This window comes from Aulonocara stuartgranti (assembly GCF_965226115.1).
Source record: "Aulonocara stuartgranti genome assembly, chromosome: 10".
In the NCBI taxonomy this organism is placed as follows: Eukaryota; Metazoa; Chordata; class Actinopteri; order Cichliformes; family Cichlidae; genus Aulonocara; species Aulonocara stuartgranti.
This window is the reverse complement of record NC_138946.1, coordinates 3,161,199-3,176,893: the sequence shown is the minus strand read 5'-3', so window position 1 is coordinate 3,176,893 and position 15,695 is coordinate 3,161,199. Positions and strand designations below refer to the sequence as shown.

Below are 15,695 nucleotides of genomic sequence, written 5' to 3'. Positions count from 1 at the left end.
TCTGGAGTGATTGATCGAAGGAGTGCAGAACGTTTTTAGATATAAACTAGTTAGCTAACATCCTGCTAACCCTTGACTCGGTTAAACCTTTGATACTCCGATGAAGGGTTAGCTAACATTTCATTTCGTTTGATGATGTGAAACATGTAAATGTGACAAACATTAAAAACTCAAAACTGGGAAAATACTTTTTACTGTAGAGCTTTTTCCACTAACTCACTGAGTCAGGCTAAAAAAATGTTTTATTACATTCTGCTCATTTCGTGCATTCAGATATTCGCTGTAATAAACACGTAGAAACCAGATTGAGATGAAAACACCACCAACCAGGATTTTGCGACCTGCCAGAAGTCCAGCATAAGAAGATTCATCAGGCGTCCTACCCTCATGGCTCATACCTGTGATTTAGCCGCCGCGCCCAAAAACTAATCTTCACCAAACAGCACAAGTATGTAAAATATGAACAGCTTGTCCTTGGAAATAATGGCTGCAGATTATTTCAGAGATGCGGCGGTGTCGGCGAGTCCTGCTGGGCCTCGTCTCACCATCTAATCAGTGACAGTCACTCCCCAGGTGAGTAAAATTAACTGTAATAAGCTAGCAGGGCAGAGATCCGGCTGAGTGAATCATTTTCATGTATAAAAAAGAAAGAAGTCAGTTTGAGTCAGACTGCAGTGACGTCTGTCCGTGACACTGCTGTGAATGCTTTTACAGCGTTGATACATTCCCCGTCCACATTTCTCTGATCCTCCTATTGAACCAAGCCTGTTATTTTACTCTCTGAACTCCTCTTTGTTCCTTCAAACCATTTTTCGTCCCTCCTGATAACAAAAGTCCCTCTGCTAATGCCAAAGCAAAAGAAGCCTGCAGCTATAAGCTGTGGAAATGTTAAGCCCAAGTTATTAAAGGCTTACAGCGCAGCGTTTGGTGAAATTAGTGTGAAACATGTAATTTTCTCCAACACAAAATGGTCAATATTGTCTCATTAATTCCTCCACATGCTGCTCTAAGTGCGACACCGATATTTGTCATCAATATTCTCATTTAATGTGAAACAGGAGCTTTCTCACTTTAAGGATTCTGGGAACCTTATTCACAGATTTTAACGCGTTTTTGCTGCTGTCAGAACCAGATGTGATTATATTTGGGAGACACGGTGCGTATAACAGACACAGAACACTTTGTAACAGGAAGCCGAAGGATTTGAATACTGCTGTTTGTTGAATGTATGCTGAAATGTGGTGTTCCACAGGGAGCTGTTCTTGGACCTTTATCACTTCTGTTATGCTTGTTGGTGTTATTGAAGAACACAGTGTGAATTTCTATTTCAGTGCTGACGACAATTAATTATATTTCTCCTACGACACCAAATTACCAGTTAAACAAATTAGCACATGGCTGCTGCAAATATTAATGACTTGTACTAGTTCCTGCATTAACCACTGAAATTATAACCAACATAAATATGACGCACATTCCTGTTTTTAAAAGATTTCCCAGCAAACATTTCAACACAGGCTGGCTGTTAGCCCGACTTCTTGAACATTTCCTGGACGTCCTTCTTAGATTTTCCAGCAAAGAAAGCTTATGTTCAAGAATCTTTTAATATGTTGGTTAATTACAACAAAATTAAATCAAACAGACTCGTTCTTCTGAGCTGAATGTGAACCGCTGACATCATAGGTCCATATTAATGCCGGCAGAGGCGATGGTTATGCTGGTTTGACATGTTACTGTCAAAATAAAACCTCTTTAGAACTGGGAAAGATTGGCAGGTGAATAAATTTTTTTTTTCATATTTGGTGAACATTCAGTTGCAGCGCCCTGCTCGTCATCCAGAGGATCAGCAGGCAACACCACCAACCTGTGGATCACCACATTCAGGAAACTCAACTGGTTGTAGTTCTAACTTCATTTAACTTCATCACAAACAGGTTGCATATAATTGGTGACTTGATTCAGCCACAGACTGATAGCAGGCTGACTGCGTCTTATCAGAATCAAAGTCAAAATCCTTTATTGATCCCTAGAGAAATTATGTTGGTTACAACATTGCTGGCCTTGCAGATCAGTCTATTGAGTCTGTTAGCAGCAGCAACCTTCAACCTGCTGCCCCAGCATGCAACAGGGTAGAGGATAGCACTGGCCACAACAGACTCGTAGAAAAGTTATTGCTGTGTAACTGCCGTCTTGTCTCACCAAAGCTGTCCTGAAGATCACGGTTGACAGCGACTGGCTGAAGATGCAGTCCCCGAGATGCACCGAGGCCGTAAGCTCATCGCACGGAGTTTTGGTCGTGCCGCTGTCGAGTCGACTCGAGCATTAAGCTCATCAAATGTCTTACATTTTGTTTCTACCCATCAGGCTCTGGTGATACTGCTCTGAGATCTTGGGGCGGTTGTTATGTGACCGTGTGCAAGTTATCAATCAAATGTCACCTGATTAAAAACCAAAGACAGCTGCATTTATTTTCTGACCCATATTACTTATTTCATGGTTCAGTTTTTGCCCAGTTTGGACCCGCAGGCTCAGAACAATAATTAACGCACTCAATTCACGGAGGTGGGTCTGCTGCTGCAGACAGGCTGATAACAAAACCCACATCTGACACGTTTGCCATCTCATCTCATTATATTCCATCATAACAGTTTACTAATCGTTCCTTATTGGCTGACATTGCTCCACATAATGAAAGTTAATCATGAGAGAGGGCAGATATCCACGTCTTAGGAGAGAAGTGGGATCTTTTTTCAGAAAATGAGAATGTCTTTCTCGATCACACGGGGAGAAATTAAAGCCCCATAAAGTAAAATTAGAAAATGAAATTGGTGCAGAAACAAGCAGCATGCACGAGTGTCAACATCTCCCATCCATCCTCCGTTTTAACCCGCGTTACCACGGCAACTCGGAATCAGGAAGGATTTCAATGAAGCGATTATACTGTAAGTAGACACACGCCCACACGTGTTGTCACCCACGCAGACACCCGTAGCGTACGCTCGCCGCCGCTCTCTGCATTCGTCTCTTTGTGGCAGGCAGAGGAGGAAAAGATGATTGCTCGCATATTTCATGATTGCAGCCACTTTGTCTTTCATGAAGATACAAACGAGGAGAAGGAGGCAGAGCAGGAGAGGCGCCGTGTCCTCTCAGCAATCAGGTCGTGAGCTGTGTGAAGAGTCCTCAAACTCGAGCGGCGGGGAGGAGCGCCTCATATCTCACTGTCACTTCAAAACCCTGAAAATCTACCTGCGAGCAACCTGTGATTAAAGCACGACGCGAAGCTCAGCAGTCTCGGCTGGAAAGCCAGCCCATCACCTCAGAGACAAGATAAATGTAGGCTGTTGACTTTAAATATCATTAAACTTTATTTTTAGAGCACTTTTTCCTCAGGAAGATACAGAGCGGGTTTCAGAGAAGGAAATTAAAAATGCTCAAACAGCGAAATGAAAAGAAGCACAAATGCTGAGGAGAAAGAAATGTTCAGAAAATAAGAAAGGCCTCATCACCATAATCACATCCTGCTCTTTGGGAACTCGAGCAGCTGCTTTCTTTGCTCGCTAAGACTTGGTTGGAGACGGTGGCACAAACAAACTGTTGTGTTGAATATAGGGCACAGCTCTGCAACTACTTGCAATCTAGTTGCTGTATTGAGAGGTGCAGCCAAACGACTATAAGACGGAGTCAGCTCAACTGGGTCATGGTCAGCATGTTAATCTGAGAGACATTAGCGAAAACCACAAACATGAACTATCCAGACAGAACTTCAGAGACATGAAACAGAAACTGCTCCACAAATAGTGATGTAGTTGCTGCACTGCAGCAATTTAACCGCACAGTGACGAAGGTGCATCATCTTATATCCAGTACAAACACCTGAGTCGAGTTACAAAGAGATGTGCCGCAGACCGACTCAGACTGGCTGCTTCAAACTTTAGACGACAGTTATTTGCAAACCTGCTGCAGAGTGACTGCAGTCAGTCGTGTTTACCTGAGGTCTGCAGTGGGCGGGTCATCCACCCTCACATGCACAGTGAAGCCTGATACTAGTTAATGAAGGAAACTATACATGGGACATCACGGCGATGATGGGTTCATGTGAGCGATGGCTGCTCGATCAAACCTTCATGCTGAGGGAAGAACCGGAAACTTCCTGTGCAAAGGCTTCGGGTCATCATCAGCCAGGCTCGGTAGCAGTCTGCAGCCTGTCAGACTTTAAATAATCCAACTGAGCTTCTGTTCTTTGCAGGTTAATGTCCAAACATGACTCCAAGTAAAAGAAAGGCCAGAACGGTTCAAGTTCATCGTGTTTCTTGATCTCAGGACAGTGTGTGAAACAGAGACTTGATCGAGTTTGAGTTTATCTCTGTTTTGTTGCATAGGTGTTCCAGGAAAGTCCAGGCAGCCGAGAAAAAGTTCTGAAACTTGAGTTAGCAAGAGGTTATATTTAAAGATGATATACTAAAAAAACATGTAGCACTGCTATAACTCTGGATGTAAACTAGTCGCAGCGATATTTTTAAGGGTCTCAAATTCAGGTGAGTTCATGTTGAGGATCCTCAATGGCATCATCTGGCAGGAAGTAGACACCAAGATCTGACCAAACTTGAGCTCAGAGAACGTCTGTGACGTCCATCCACACCCCGAGGTTTATTATGTCACTGTGTGGTTTTGGATTGACTGCACTGAGAACACACTGATCCTTAGTTAATATAAAATGCCGTCATGTAGCGTCTTCCAGAAAAGTCACGGGATGGGACGCGTCCAGCACAAAGACTCCACTGTGTGTACAGTCAGTGTGTGTGTGTGTGTCACTTCTGGATCGGACGTCATACCGTCACACTTTCACCCCCGCACGCACACACTTGTCAGCGCTGTGTGTCACTGGATCAAACACAGTTTCTCCTGCAGACTCAGCGCAGCAACGTCAGCCCGAACCCACTCAGACCGACACTTTTGTCTTTTCTGTCGTTGTTGTCTTGCTTCCCTGTCCTGTGGGTCGGATCCCACGCTGGATCATCACTGTGCCATTGTTTATTTCCTACGTTTTCCTTCATGAGTCAGTAGGCTGGATGACTCGATCGGCTCAGATCCCGGGACAATTTTGGTGTCTGAGTGAAGCGTCTCTTTTTTATTTACACCTGTGACGCAGCACTGAAACATCCAAGCATCAGATTAACAGTTTTGCAGTGAGATTTGCACAGACGTTCATGATTCTGTAACTTTATAATGCACACTGGCTTAATGAGCACGAGCACTACACGAAATATTGAAAACATTTCATTTAGGTTCCTGAGCTCCATCTTTGAGGTCATCCAGTTCTACCTGGAGGGTCCTGTTCTGCTCATTACCACCTTTATATCATTATTCATGGACACTGCAGTCATTTTACTTCATAGTTATTCATAGTTCCAATTAACCATCACTTAAGTGCACAAACAAATATTAAAAAACTTAAAAGCTTGGCACTCTACAGGACAGTTCCACAACAGAAAACTTGGGAAACATGAAAAAACAAGAAAAGTTTGGCAGAGTTTCAGCATTTTTATTGATTCTGTATAAGCAGCTTTTATGTCCTTGTTCATGTTTAGTTAATATCAGACACACAGGTGACCAGAGGACCTCTGGGTGAAATCAGTCGCAAAGGGACGCTATGTGTGAGAAAGTATTAGAGCAGGTGGCATGTTTCAGTTCCCCTCTGACGTGCAGAGATAAGCAGTAGGTTGTAAAGAAGAAGAGAAAAGCAGGAACAGACTGAGGAACTGCTCCTCGGATCCACTTGGTGCTTGCTGTGGCTGCATGTAGTGTGATCGCCCAATGCGCATTGGTAACAAAGCTTTGATGAGAGGATACTTCAGCCTCATCTGACGCTCCTTCTCCAGGTGCGACATTAAAGGATCGGTGAGGTCGAGAATTGAACCTCAGCATATGCCAAAAACCTCCTTGCTGTGGTCACATGTAGTTCGTGTCAAAATTTTAACTTGTCTGCATCACAAGCATTCACTTTCAAAATAAAAGCTGTGCCTTACCGCTGCAGCAACACTTAAACAAGTGCAGCTTTAAACTTTGAAAGCAAACGGTCTCCGTTTCCTGTTTGTACTTTTGTACGTTTGACTTCTACTTGCTGAGCAGTCTTCAACTGTTTGCAGACAAGTTGGCACCAGCCATGCAAACAATGGGTAACAGCAGCAACCTGCTAGCAACCAAAGCACCTGCAAAGAAGTTTGTAGTGAAGCCTCTTTGGAAATAAGTTCATGCTATCAGGAACCTCCAGCAACTGCTCACCAACCGGGTGCAGACTTTTTTTTTCCAGGGTGTCGCTCATCAGTGTGACTGATAATAATGCTTCACAATGTCCGAGATGGCCACGTTGCCAAGACGCTACTAACTGAGGAAACCTGTTTAAACAAGGACAACTTTGGCGATGCTTTTAGATCTCAGTTAAGTTTGTATGAATTTTGTAGCATCACCAGATTAGAAATAGCAGTCCATTTTATTTTTCATACAAACCATAAACCATAATTCGGCGCTCTTTTTCTCAGCATATCGTACACGAGAGTGAAAAACTGAGTGTTTACAGTATTTTGAAGCTTTCTGGTCATGTTTAATGTAAAAATCCACCACATCGACAGCACACACACACGAAGGGAAACACAAAGTATAAGTGAATAACTGTTAGTGTGTCAGGGGAAACCACCGTGGACGTGATTAGGGTGACTCAAACTGTTTGTAATTGCTTTCCTGCTCCCTCATATAAAACCCACTCCTCTCCCTCCCTCTCTGACACTCAGCGGCTCAGTGTGGGTGGAAACCACGTCAGCTGTAAAACCACTGAAGGAGTTTCCACTCAGAGCGTCTATCCACCCGCTGGGAGCTGCAGAAACAGCCCGGTCCATTTATAGACCGTCAGCGGGGCTAAAAACAAACTGTTACTACATCGTTTCTCCTCTCAGCCGGAGGGAAACGACCACCGGCTCAAACCAAATCACACGCCAGCAGTAATAATCAGCGTATTGTAGAGGTGACTGTGACATCGATGATGTTGGTGTTTACCTTTAAGCTCTTTGAAGGGAAACCCTTTATTCAATATCTGTGATTAATGGTTTAAATTTTTCTATTCAGCAAACCAAAGATAAAAGCTGTGTGCAAACCCCAAAGCTGCAATGAAATGAGCCTCACAGCAGGTTCTTACATCATCACGACCTCCGTTTTCATTCATCGTTTCTGATAAAAACGCCACATTTGGGTTCAAACATGCTTGATAAAGAACGATGTGCTTGAAATTTATTAAGAATAAACCAAAAACCCACTGAGATGTTTGGGAAATCAACCCGAGAGGCAGCAGACGGCGCCCGCTTCGGCGATCTGGTGCTCCAACACAGTTTACCGCAGAAACGTTGTACAAAGTAAAAACAGTTCACCAAGATTTCTGACTAAATTCATTAAATCTATTTTCAGGCCATAGTTTACATTTTATGGTGATAGTTTGAGATGTTCCTGGCTCTCACACTGAGAGATTATTTATTCTGTAACAAATCAGATTTTCTTCTCTGTGATTTGCCAAAACAGCCGGTGATTAGGAACGGCTCACAGCTTGAGCCTGGTTCAGTCAGGGCTCTGTGTGCGGCAGGCGGAGGTGAGGATCCAAACGCAGGACTCGTGAAGCCAAATGTCAACAGAAAACCACAGCGTTATTGCTGACAACGAACAAAACATGAATAGAACAATGAATACTGAGAACCGGAAACACACAGGCAGAATCTGAGGTTACGACGCGACCAGAGATGGGCAGTAACTTTGGGATTTGAAGATACATTTTTAAAGACCCAGTCTTTGCTCTCTTCTTTTTCTCCTCCATAAAGGCCACGTTGTTCTGGAAGTCCCAAGACGAACAGAATCAACCTTTTGGGATTTACTTACCTGGATGAGCATCAAGACATTTAATCTGTTTGTAGGCGTATTCTGCCTTCAGATGATGAACATATGACTCGTAGGCAGAGATGGGCAGTAATGCGTTACTGTATTCTGATTACTTTTTTCAAGTAACGAGTAAAGTAAGGGGTTACTATTGCAAAAACGGTAATTAGATTACCGTTACTTTCCCATAGGAACGCTGCGTTACTGCGTTACTAAAACCGTGATTTTTTTGCGAGAGTGTCTCATGACAGTGACGTAAGCGAGTGCGCCGTTAGTGACGACAGCTGTGTGCAGATCAACAGTGGATCATATATCGAGTGCAGAGAGAGTATGAGCGTGCAGCGTTTAAAGCGTGGAAGTACTGACCTTACTTTGAGTTTGATTCCATAAAAAGTGACAAAAACATTAGCGTCCGCTGTGCGTGGGAAGAAAACTTCTTTTTACAGCGAAAAAAACCCTAAACTTCCAACAAGCACCGAGTAGCTACGAGGTAATGGGAACCTCACAGAGAAACTCGCGGATTCTTCCACTGACCGCGGCACACCTGCACCAGGGTAACCCTCCGCCTGCCCCACTCCTGCTTTACAGGTGAAAATAGAGCAACAGGACCGCTGAGTCTTTGACTTTATTTATTTTCTGCTGTGTTTTACTTGCATCTATTTGAAAGACTGAGTGTAAACACACACAAAAAAAATTATGTGCTGGAATGTGCAGAAAATAAGTTTAAATGTTAAACCACTATCCCCAGCAAGCTGCCTCAAAGCCTCATGGGAACGCAGGAGAGCTTCTGGGCTGCAAGCATCCAAAAGAGAAACAAGGCTGATTATCTTTTAGTCGCGGCATTAATGAAATCACCTCCAGGGGATCTTCAAAACTGACATTTCATAAGGAAACTTTTACCAAACTCACATAACAGACGTTATTAATTCAGTGACTCGAGCTTTAATATGCACGACTTTCACACTCACGAGTTCCTCCAGTGAAGGTCGACTACTTTAATGAAAACTGCAGAAGTGAAGGAAGCTGAGCAGCTAAAATAATCGTTTACACCTGCTCCTAGACAAAAACGTACGTTTTGCAAATGCAGCGCAGATTTGGTTCTAACTGAAATAAGTCAGTGTTCATGTCCTTTAGTTTTCCTCACAGAGAAGCTGATTTATGAAGCCTTGTGCTGATGGCCTGGCGCCCATTTCAAAGCGATGACCAGATATCAAGAGATGAATCTCAATGGAAACCTCGATGAACGTGTTTTCTCCAAAGACAGAGTAAAACGAGCTTTTGTTAAAGGCTTCTAACAGAGAACTGGAAGGAGAGTCGTGCCCCTGAAACATTTCTGTTTCCCAGCAGGCGAGCCTCTTAATTCCTTGATCCAGAGCAATCAGATTTACTTGCTGAGAAAATAGGAAAGACCAAGCAGCAGTTTGGCTCCAACCAGCATTTTTATTGCTTTCAAGAAAAGAAACAGAGAATAAAAAGCCATGAGAGCAGTAGTGTGGTGTGTTAACCTCTGAAAGCCTACAAAAAATATAAAAACTTACAACAGGAAGAGCGGGCTGTTAATACACTAAAGACTAATTACTGAACAAAGACCAGGAGGGAGAAGAGCTGACAGTAACACAGGGGAGAAAAATCAGGGACTAAAAACAAACAACTTACTTTCATAGTAAAAAGAGGAAATAACGTAAAGGCCAAAACGAAACACACACAGAAGAAGACACGACTGCATTAAACATGATGTTGAGCCCGAGCAAGGGACAGTCAGGGACATGAACTCTAAACAAAGCTCGTCACTAGAGTGATGACAAAGGAAACACTGGAATCAAAGCCATGATGCTAGCAGTCAGGTTACAGGAGAAGAACAACAGGTGGACGAGCCCATTGGTCTTTTTATTTATCAGGCGCTCTTTGTTATCACTTTTCTCAGGATTCATCCAAAGAGTTGATTTTCTTTCCACTCCATCTGACTTCCAATGGAGGGGGGTGATTTTCGCTACCCAGTGACTAAAGACCAGCGGTCTCCAACTCCAAGCCTCGTGTCTGGTGTCCTGCAGGTTTTAGATGTGTCTTTGATCCAACACAGCTGATTTGAATGTATAAATGACCTCCTCAACATGTCTTGAAGTTCTCCAGAGGCCTGGTAATAAACTAATCATTTGATTCAGGTGTGATGGGTGAGATCTAAAACCTGCAGGACACCGGCCCTCGAGGCCTGGAGTTGCACACCCCTGCTAAAGACCAATATATTCTCCCAGAAAGCTCCCAGAGCTATTACTCAAGGCCAGTTTTTAAAAATGATCAGAAACTCTGGGTCCTTGGAAGCAAAATGCAAAGAAATGAGGAGCAGCTCACAACTTTACTACATTAAGAAATACAAACCACAGGACACAACAAAATATGGACGGGACAAACTGCAGTACAATGGAGCAGCAGATTGTTCATTAGTCCAAGACTGACTCTCTAATTACGGTCTCACACGGTTCAGTTTGACTTGTGTAGGTGATGAAATCCACGTGTTGATACCCAAACAGAAAGTGTTGTTTGTCATAATGAGGATTTGCATAATGAAACCTTAGTGTTTGCAACAGATCCTCCACACATTACCCAACCCAAAGCTTTAAGAGGAACCACCAGCTTACACAGTCCTATAAAATACTTTGTAACCAGAACTGTAAACTAACTAAATCTAATAAAACTATAAAAATTTTGCATATTCAGTGGTGAGATTGTATCATGTCTCTATCCAAACTTTCAGTTGGCCAATTGTATATGATCATGGGAGGCTTGATTTAGTTCTGCCAGTGGATTAGTGCCTGGTTAATCATTAGTGTTGTCATGGTGCTCATTGGACAGCTCATTCAACTGAGAAACCTCAGCTGAAGAGTTACATACCATGCAAAAGTCTGGGTCCAGGAAACCTCTACAGCAGGAATGTCAAACTCATTTCACATCCGGAGCCGGACCATTAAAAATCCCCTTTCTCTCAGTGTAAGCTTACCTGCACATTCAATCCCTACGATATTCCTATTCAAGAAAAAGAAACACAATGTCAACAGCACGTCTCAATTTTAGCACATGATAAAGAAATGCTGCTGTAGTAAATGAAAAAAGTCTGTCAGCACGACCTTTTGGGCTTAAATTATAAAAAATAAACATGTAAAATTACAGAAGAAGTCCTAAACTGTCCTTTTATTATACAGGAGAAAGTTTTTGTTAATTCCCCCAAAAATCTACACAAATACTATTGTAGTTAGTAAAAAACAAATATGTAATTGTTTATTTATTACTCCGGTATACTATGAGGGAGGTCGCCGTCAGTAGGACAAAATGTCTTGCAAATGTGTAGAAGAGCAGAACAGTCATGAAGTTTAAGAAGAAGGCGACTTCACTTCTTCTGTTCTAAAATGTTTTAGAGCTGTTGAAGCCTCTTGGCTGAGAGGTGAACCATCTTCAACAAAACTGAAGTCCAGTCGCTTTCTTTTAAAGCTCCTAAGACTGCGTGACCTGGATGAGCCTACACAAACATGTGGAGATGTTTTACCTTTGTAAACGTGAGTTACAGCTAAAGGGGAGAGACCGAAACATGGAAGTGTCTAAACAAGCGGCGTTAAAAGTGTTGAGGGTCCAAGAACAGCGCCCTGTGGAACACCATGTTTTAAGCAGTATAGTCAGCAAATAACCACATGGAAGTGAAGTACGTAAAAAACTGCAGTTCCTTTAATATCCACTAGAGGCTGGCTTCAGAAGTGACTGAGTCTCTGTGAAAATGTCCAACTTTAAAGCATTAATACGTTCTTACAGCAACACTTTTTAACTACTGAGTGAGGTGAACTTTTTCATGACTCGCCTGGATACCTGAGCACGGCTGCTTGGACTGACTGCTGCGCCAACCCAAGCAGGTGTAGCATCTGCTAGGCCTTTTGTGCTATTGGAGCATTTTTAATTGGCTATCTGACCAATAACACAGCCTGCTGTTTGGTAAAGACCATCACTGCTTGGTGATTAAAACTCCAGTATGTTCTCTGAGTTTCAGAAAGAAGAGGCCGTTACAGATCAGCTGCCAAACATGTAGCTGACGTGCCATATAGTTGAAAATACCTCATAAACAGACAGGTCTGAGCTTAACTCTAAACAGGTCACTGGTTTCTTGGTGGATATTAACAGGTTTCTATGACAGACTTTTTTAGTTCCTTTGTGTCTCAGAGTGTGGCCTCCAGGCTCTTTGCCCACTGGAGCGACAGGTCGTTGAACTACATGCCATCAGGCCTCGGTTCGGTTTAGAAACAGAAAAAATGACAACAATAGCAATAAAAAAACCTCCTACTACTCCGAGTGCTGATGGCAGGAAACAAAAGCAAACTGAAATGTGCTGGAAAACGCACTCCTACGCACACGCAGACTGTCTTACAGATACGTGTGTTTGTAAGAAAACAGTGAAACAAAGCACGCTGATCGTCTCCTGCTAACAGCAGCTGGAAAAGACGCGCGACACCTCTGCAAAGACTTTAACTGGATCAGAAATGCTCTGCTCCCAGAAAAGACTGAGGATTTCTGCTATGAGAGGGTCAGTGTGTGTGTGTGTGTGTGTGTGTGTGTGTGTGTGTGTGTGTGTGTGTGTGTGTGTGTGTGTGTGAGAGAGATGAACAGCTTGATCTTTATGACGAAGGAAGCGATGAAGACAACAGGCTCAGTGTTCATCTGAAAAGCCTCTTGAAGGGACCAGCTGGAGGAAAGTTACTCATCAAAGGCTGTGTTTTTATCTGTGTGTGTGTGTGTGTGTGTGTGTGTGTGTGTGTGTGTGTGTGTGTGTGTGTGTGTGTGTGTGTCACGCCTGCAGATTGGTGCTGATTGTAGGACTCTTGATTCTGATTGGATGATTTGTACTTTTATGAACCAATCAGCTGCTATGTGTTTCAGCTCCACTTTGACAGGAAGTAATAGAAAGAAATGAAGCAACAAGCAAGTCTAAAATAATCGACTAATCAGTGACACGGTTGATTAAATGCTAACAAGATGGTTTCAAATTTGCAAGATATTGTGCTGAAACCTCACATTAAAATTTTTAAGTAACACTATTGTTGTTTATCACCTTTGACCTGCTTATGGAAATGAGTGCAACCAGCAAAGGAGCAGTCACTGAATCCAGTCTCAGAGCAGATGATTCCCTCTTTTCCTGGTTTCCTAGAGAGTCTAAACTCATCCAGGAGTTCAGGGAAAACACAACAGACGGAGCCATCGAGCGATGTTTCAACTAATACATCCACAAAGAACGAAGGACTGGAAACATACGGGGACAAAACAATCAGGGATATAAAACTCCAGCCGCAGGACCATGACAATCATCAACGCTGCAGAAGTGAGACTAGACAAAAAAATACATGGTAAAGGCAGGACATCTAAACAGGAGCAAAAACCGATATGAGGGGCCGTTTGGGCTGCACAAAGCCTCAAATATCTGAGCACGTGGAAGCAGGAACGTAGGAGCTGTGCATTTCTTCTGGTGTTTACACGTTTCAAAGATCAATCACCAGGACCTCAAAGACGCTTCTTTTTCCTTTCTTCTGCAACAGAAGGTCTGTGATGGGTTTGAAGGTTTCTTGAAAGTCACTGCCTTTAACTTGTTGTGCAACTCTCCTCATCTTTAATCCACCTCCATCCTTACCTTCGCACATAAAGGACTTCTCAGCACCTCCTTTGGAAAGTCTACGTGAGGAAACTTTACTCACTGCAACCCAAAATAAAAAGAAGCTAAACTCAAATCATTAAGAGGAAAACCAGACGTAAGCAGGCTTTTTTATTGCCTATAACCCAGAAATCAGTCTCTGTACAGAATACTGAAAGGTATTTGCAGGGGAGAGGAGGTTTGATGAAGGACGTGTAGTCAGGAGGCACAGGTGGAGGGAAACGATGGAGGGAGGACGAATCTTTAATTTGATTCAATTTGACTGCAGTGGGCCCGATAAGACCTCTGCTCACATCTGTGGTGGGAAGCAGTGGAGATTCTAGAGTCTGCAGGGACCCTGGGCAAAAATGAACAGGGGGCCCCTCCCTGCAGTGGATGCTGGGTGCACATCTAGTAGGATCAATTAAAAGTGGAAGTTTGAACTGATCATGTGGAGAGGGGGCCCCTTACCCTTCACGTTGCTGCTGGTGCCAGAAAGTAATGATTCTGACAAAATGTAATAAAGGAATGTTCAAGACACTTTCTGATAACATAAAATTAAAAAATGTTGTAGAGTTGAAATTGTATCGTAATAGTTCCAATCTAGAGAATTAAACGGACGTCCCTGGAGTCTAGCACGTAATAAAATACACACCGCACATAATTTACATAATTTACACCAACACACCTCAGAGTAACTTAGTCAAAAGCTTCTTTCAGCTGCTCCTTTATTCATAACAGATCTCCAAAGCGATTTGTTTCTCCTCCTGGGATCAGCCCTGCCTTTCATCTCTGGTGGGGACGAAATTTATAACAGAGGAAAAAGAAAGGCATGAAATTTCACTAAAATCCAACAAAGGCAGCAATGTAGCGAGACTGAAAAGACTGCTATGAATAATTATTTGGGCCTCTTGGTGCAGCAGTTGGGTATATCCCCTCTCTGACATCACATAGGTGCAATGATAGAAAACAAACTGTGTAAAGCTGGGTATTTAGAGCAGTGTAAGGCCTGGCCTTTAGCTCACAGGGATTACTTGTGCACAAACTAACCTCGGTATTAGAAACTTTGCCCATATTTAACATGAACAGCCACCACTGGAACAGGAGATGCATGACAGGAAATAAGGAAAGCTCGTTGTTCAGCAGGAAAACTAGCACAAAACACTTTCTCAGAAGCTGGAAATTTGTAACTAGAGATGCAGCATGCTATATGTGATTTGAATCTAGTGTAATGAAGAAGTTTGAAAGTCAAATGAGCTGCAGGTAGTCTGAGCTCAGCCCCTGAAATCTGACCACTGATGCAGAGCCTTTTATATATGGACTCGGACGGCACACTGATGCCTTACAGGTAAGTTTACCACTAATGACAGTGTAAATATTTAATGTTCAGGAGGTGCAGGTGTGTTAAACAGTCACCTGATACGAACTCACTGGTTTGTAGCATCGTGTTAAATATTAAAAGCAGGAAACCACAACTGAGTTAATGTAAGTTACTGCTCAGCTCACAGGAGACTGCTTTGAAAATGCAAGCCTCAGAAACACTGGGGACTACATTTCCCATAACACGTTACTTTGAAACAGCCTTGTTTGTAGTAAATCAGACTTTATGCTACCTTGATGTAATGACAAAGCTTATCAGGTACACCTTGTGTAGCTGAGTTACAGCTAGCTGGCTAACTGTCTCCGTGTTCACTGTTGCTACAGAAGTTATGTTAGCCATACAACTGTACTTACATGACTTACTGATGGCTAAAATAAAAACTGTTTGATTATCCATCAGTTTGACATTATAAATAAATGTTGGATCATGTTATCTGGTGAGTTATTTTTTGGCAAGCTAGCCAGTTAACATTTCACTTAGGTATGAGTTTGCTAGCAATAATATTAGCAAGGAAGCTATGGTTAGCTTGCTAGTTATACGCTGCAGAGAGGGTTAGTTTGTGATGTAACCTTTCAAATTAGATCATTAGCTAAGTTAGCATCAGCCCCTAATAGTTAGGACGGATTAGCTGACCTTATTACCTCTTGCTAAGTGACGTAGCTAACAAATGAGAAAGGGCAATGGCGTTAGCTACCACTGGCTAGAATAAACAAGATGAAATGGCTGGAAATGCACAGGTAG

At 42.7% G+C, this 15,695-nt stretch overlaps 1 protein-coding gene across 10 annotated transcripts in view; it reads left to right on the top strand.

The window, feature by feature from the left end:
• Positions 1–357: 357 nt before the first annotated feature.
• The window catches only part of prr7 (proline rich 7 (synaptic)), a 45,413-nt gene continuing 30,075 nt past the window's right edge, over positions 358–15,695 (top strand). For 3 of the 10 annotated variants that reach the window (XM_082549735.1, XM_082549742.1, XM_082549740.1), the window contains exon 1: positions 358–573. The gene's annotated coding sequence lies outside the window, so the exon portion shown is untranslated. Of the gene's footprint in view, positions 574–14,406; positions 14,922–15,192; positions 15,692–15,695 lie in introns of those variants that run through there. The other 7 variants (XM_082549733.1, XM_082549741.1, XM_082549737.1 and 4 more) reach the window with 3 other exon arrangements.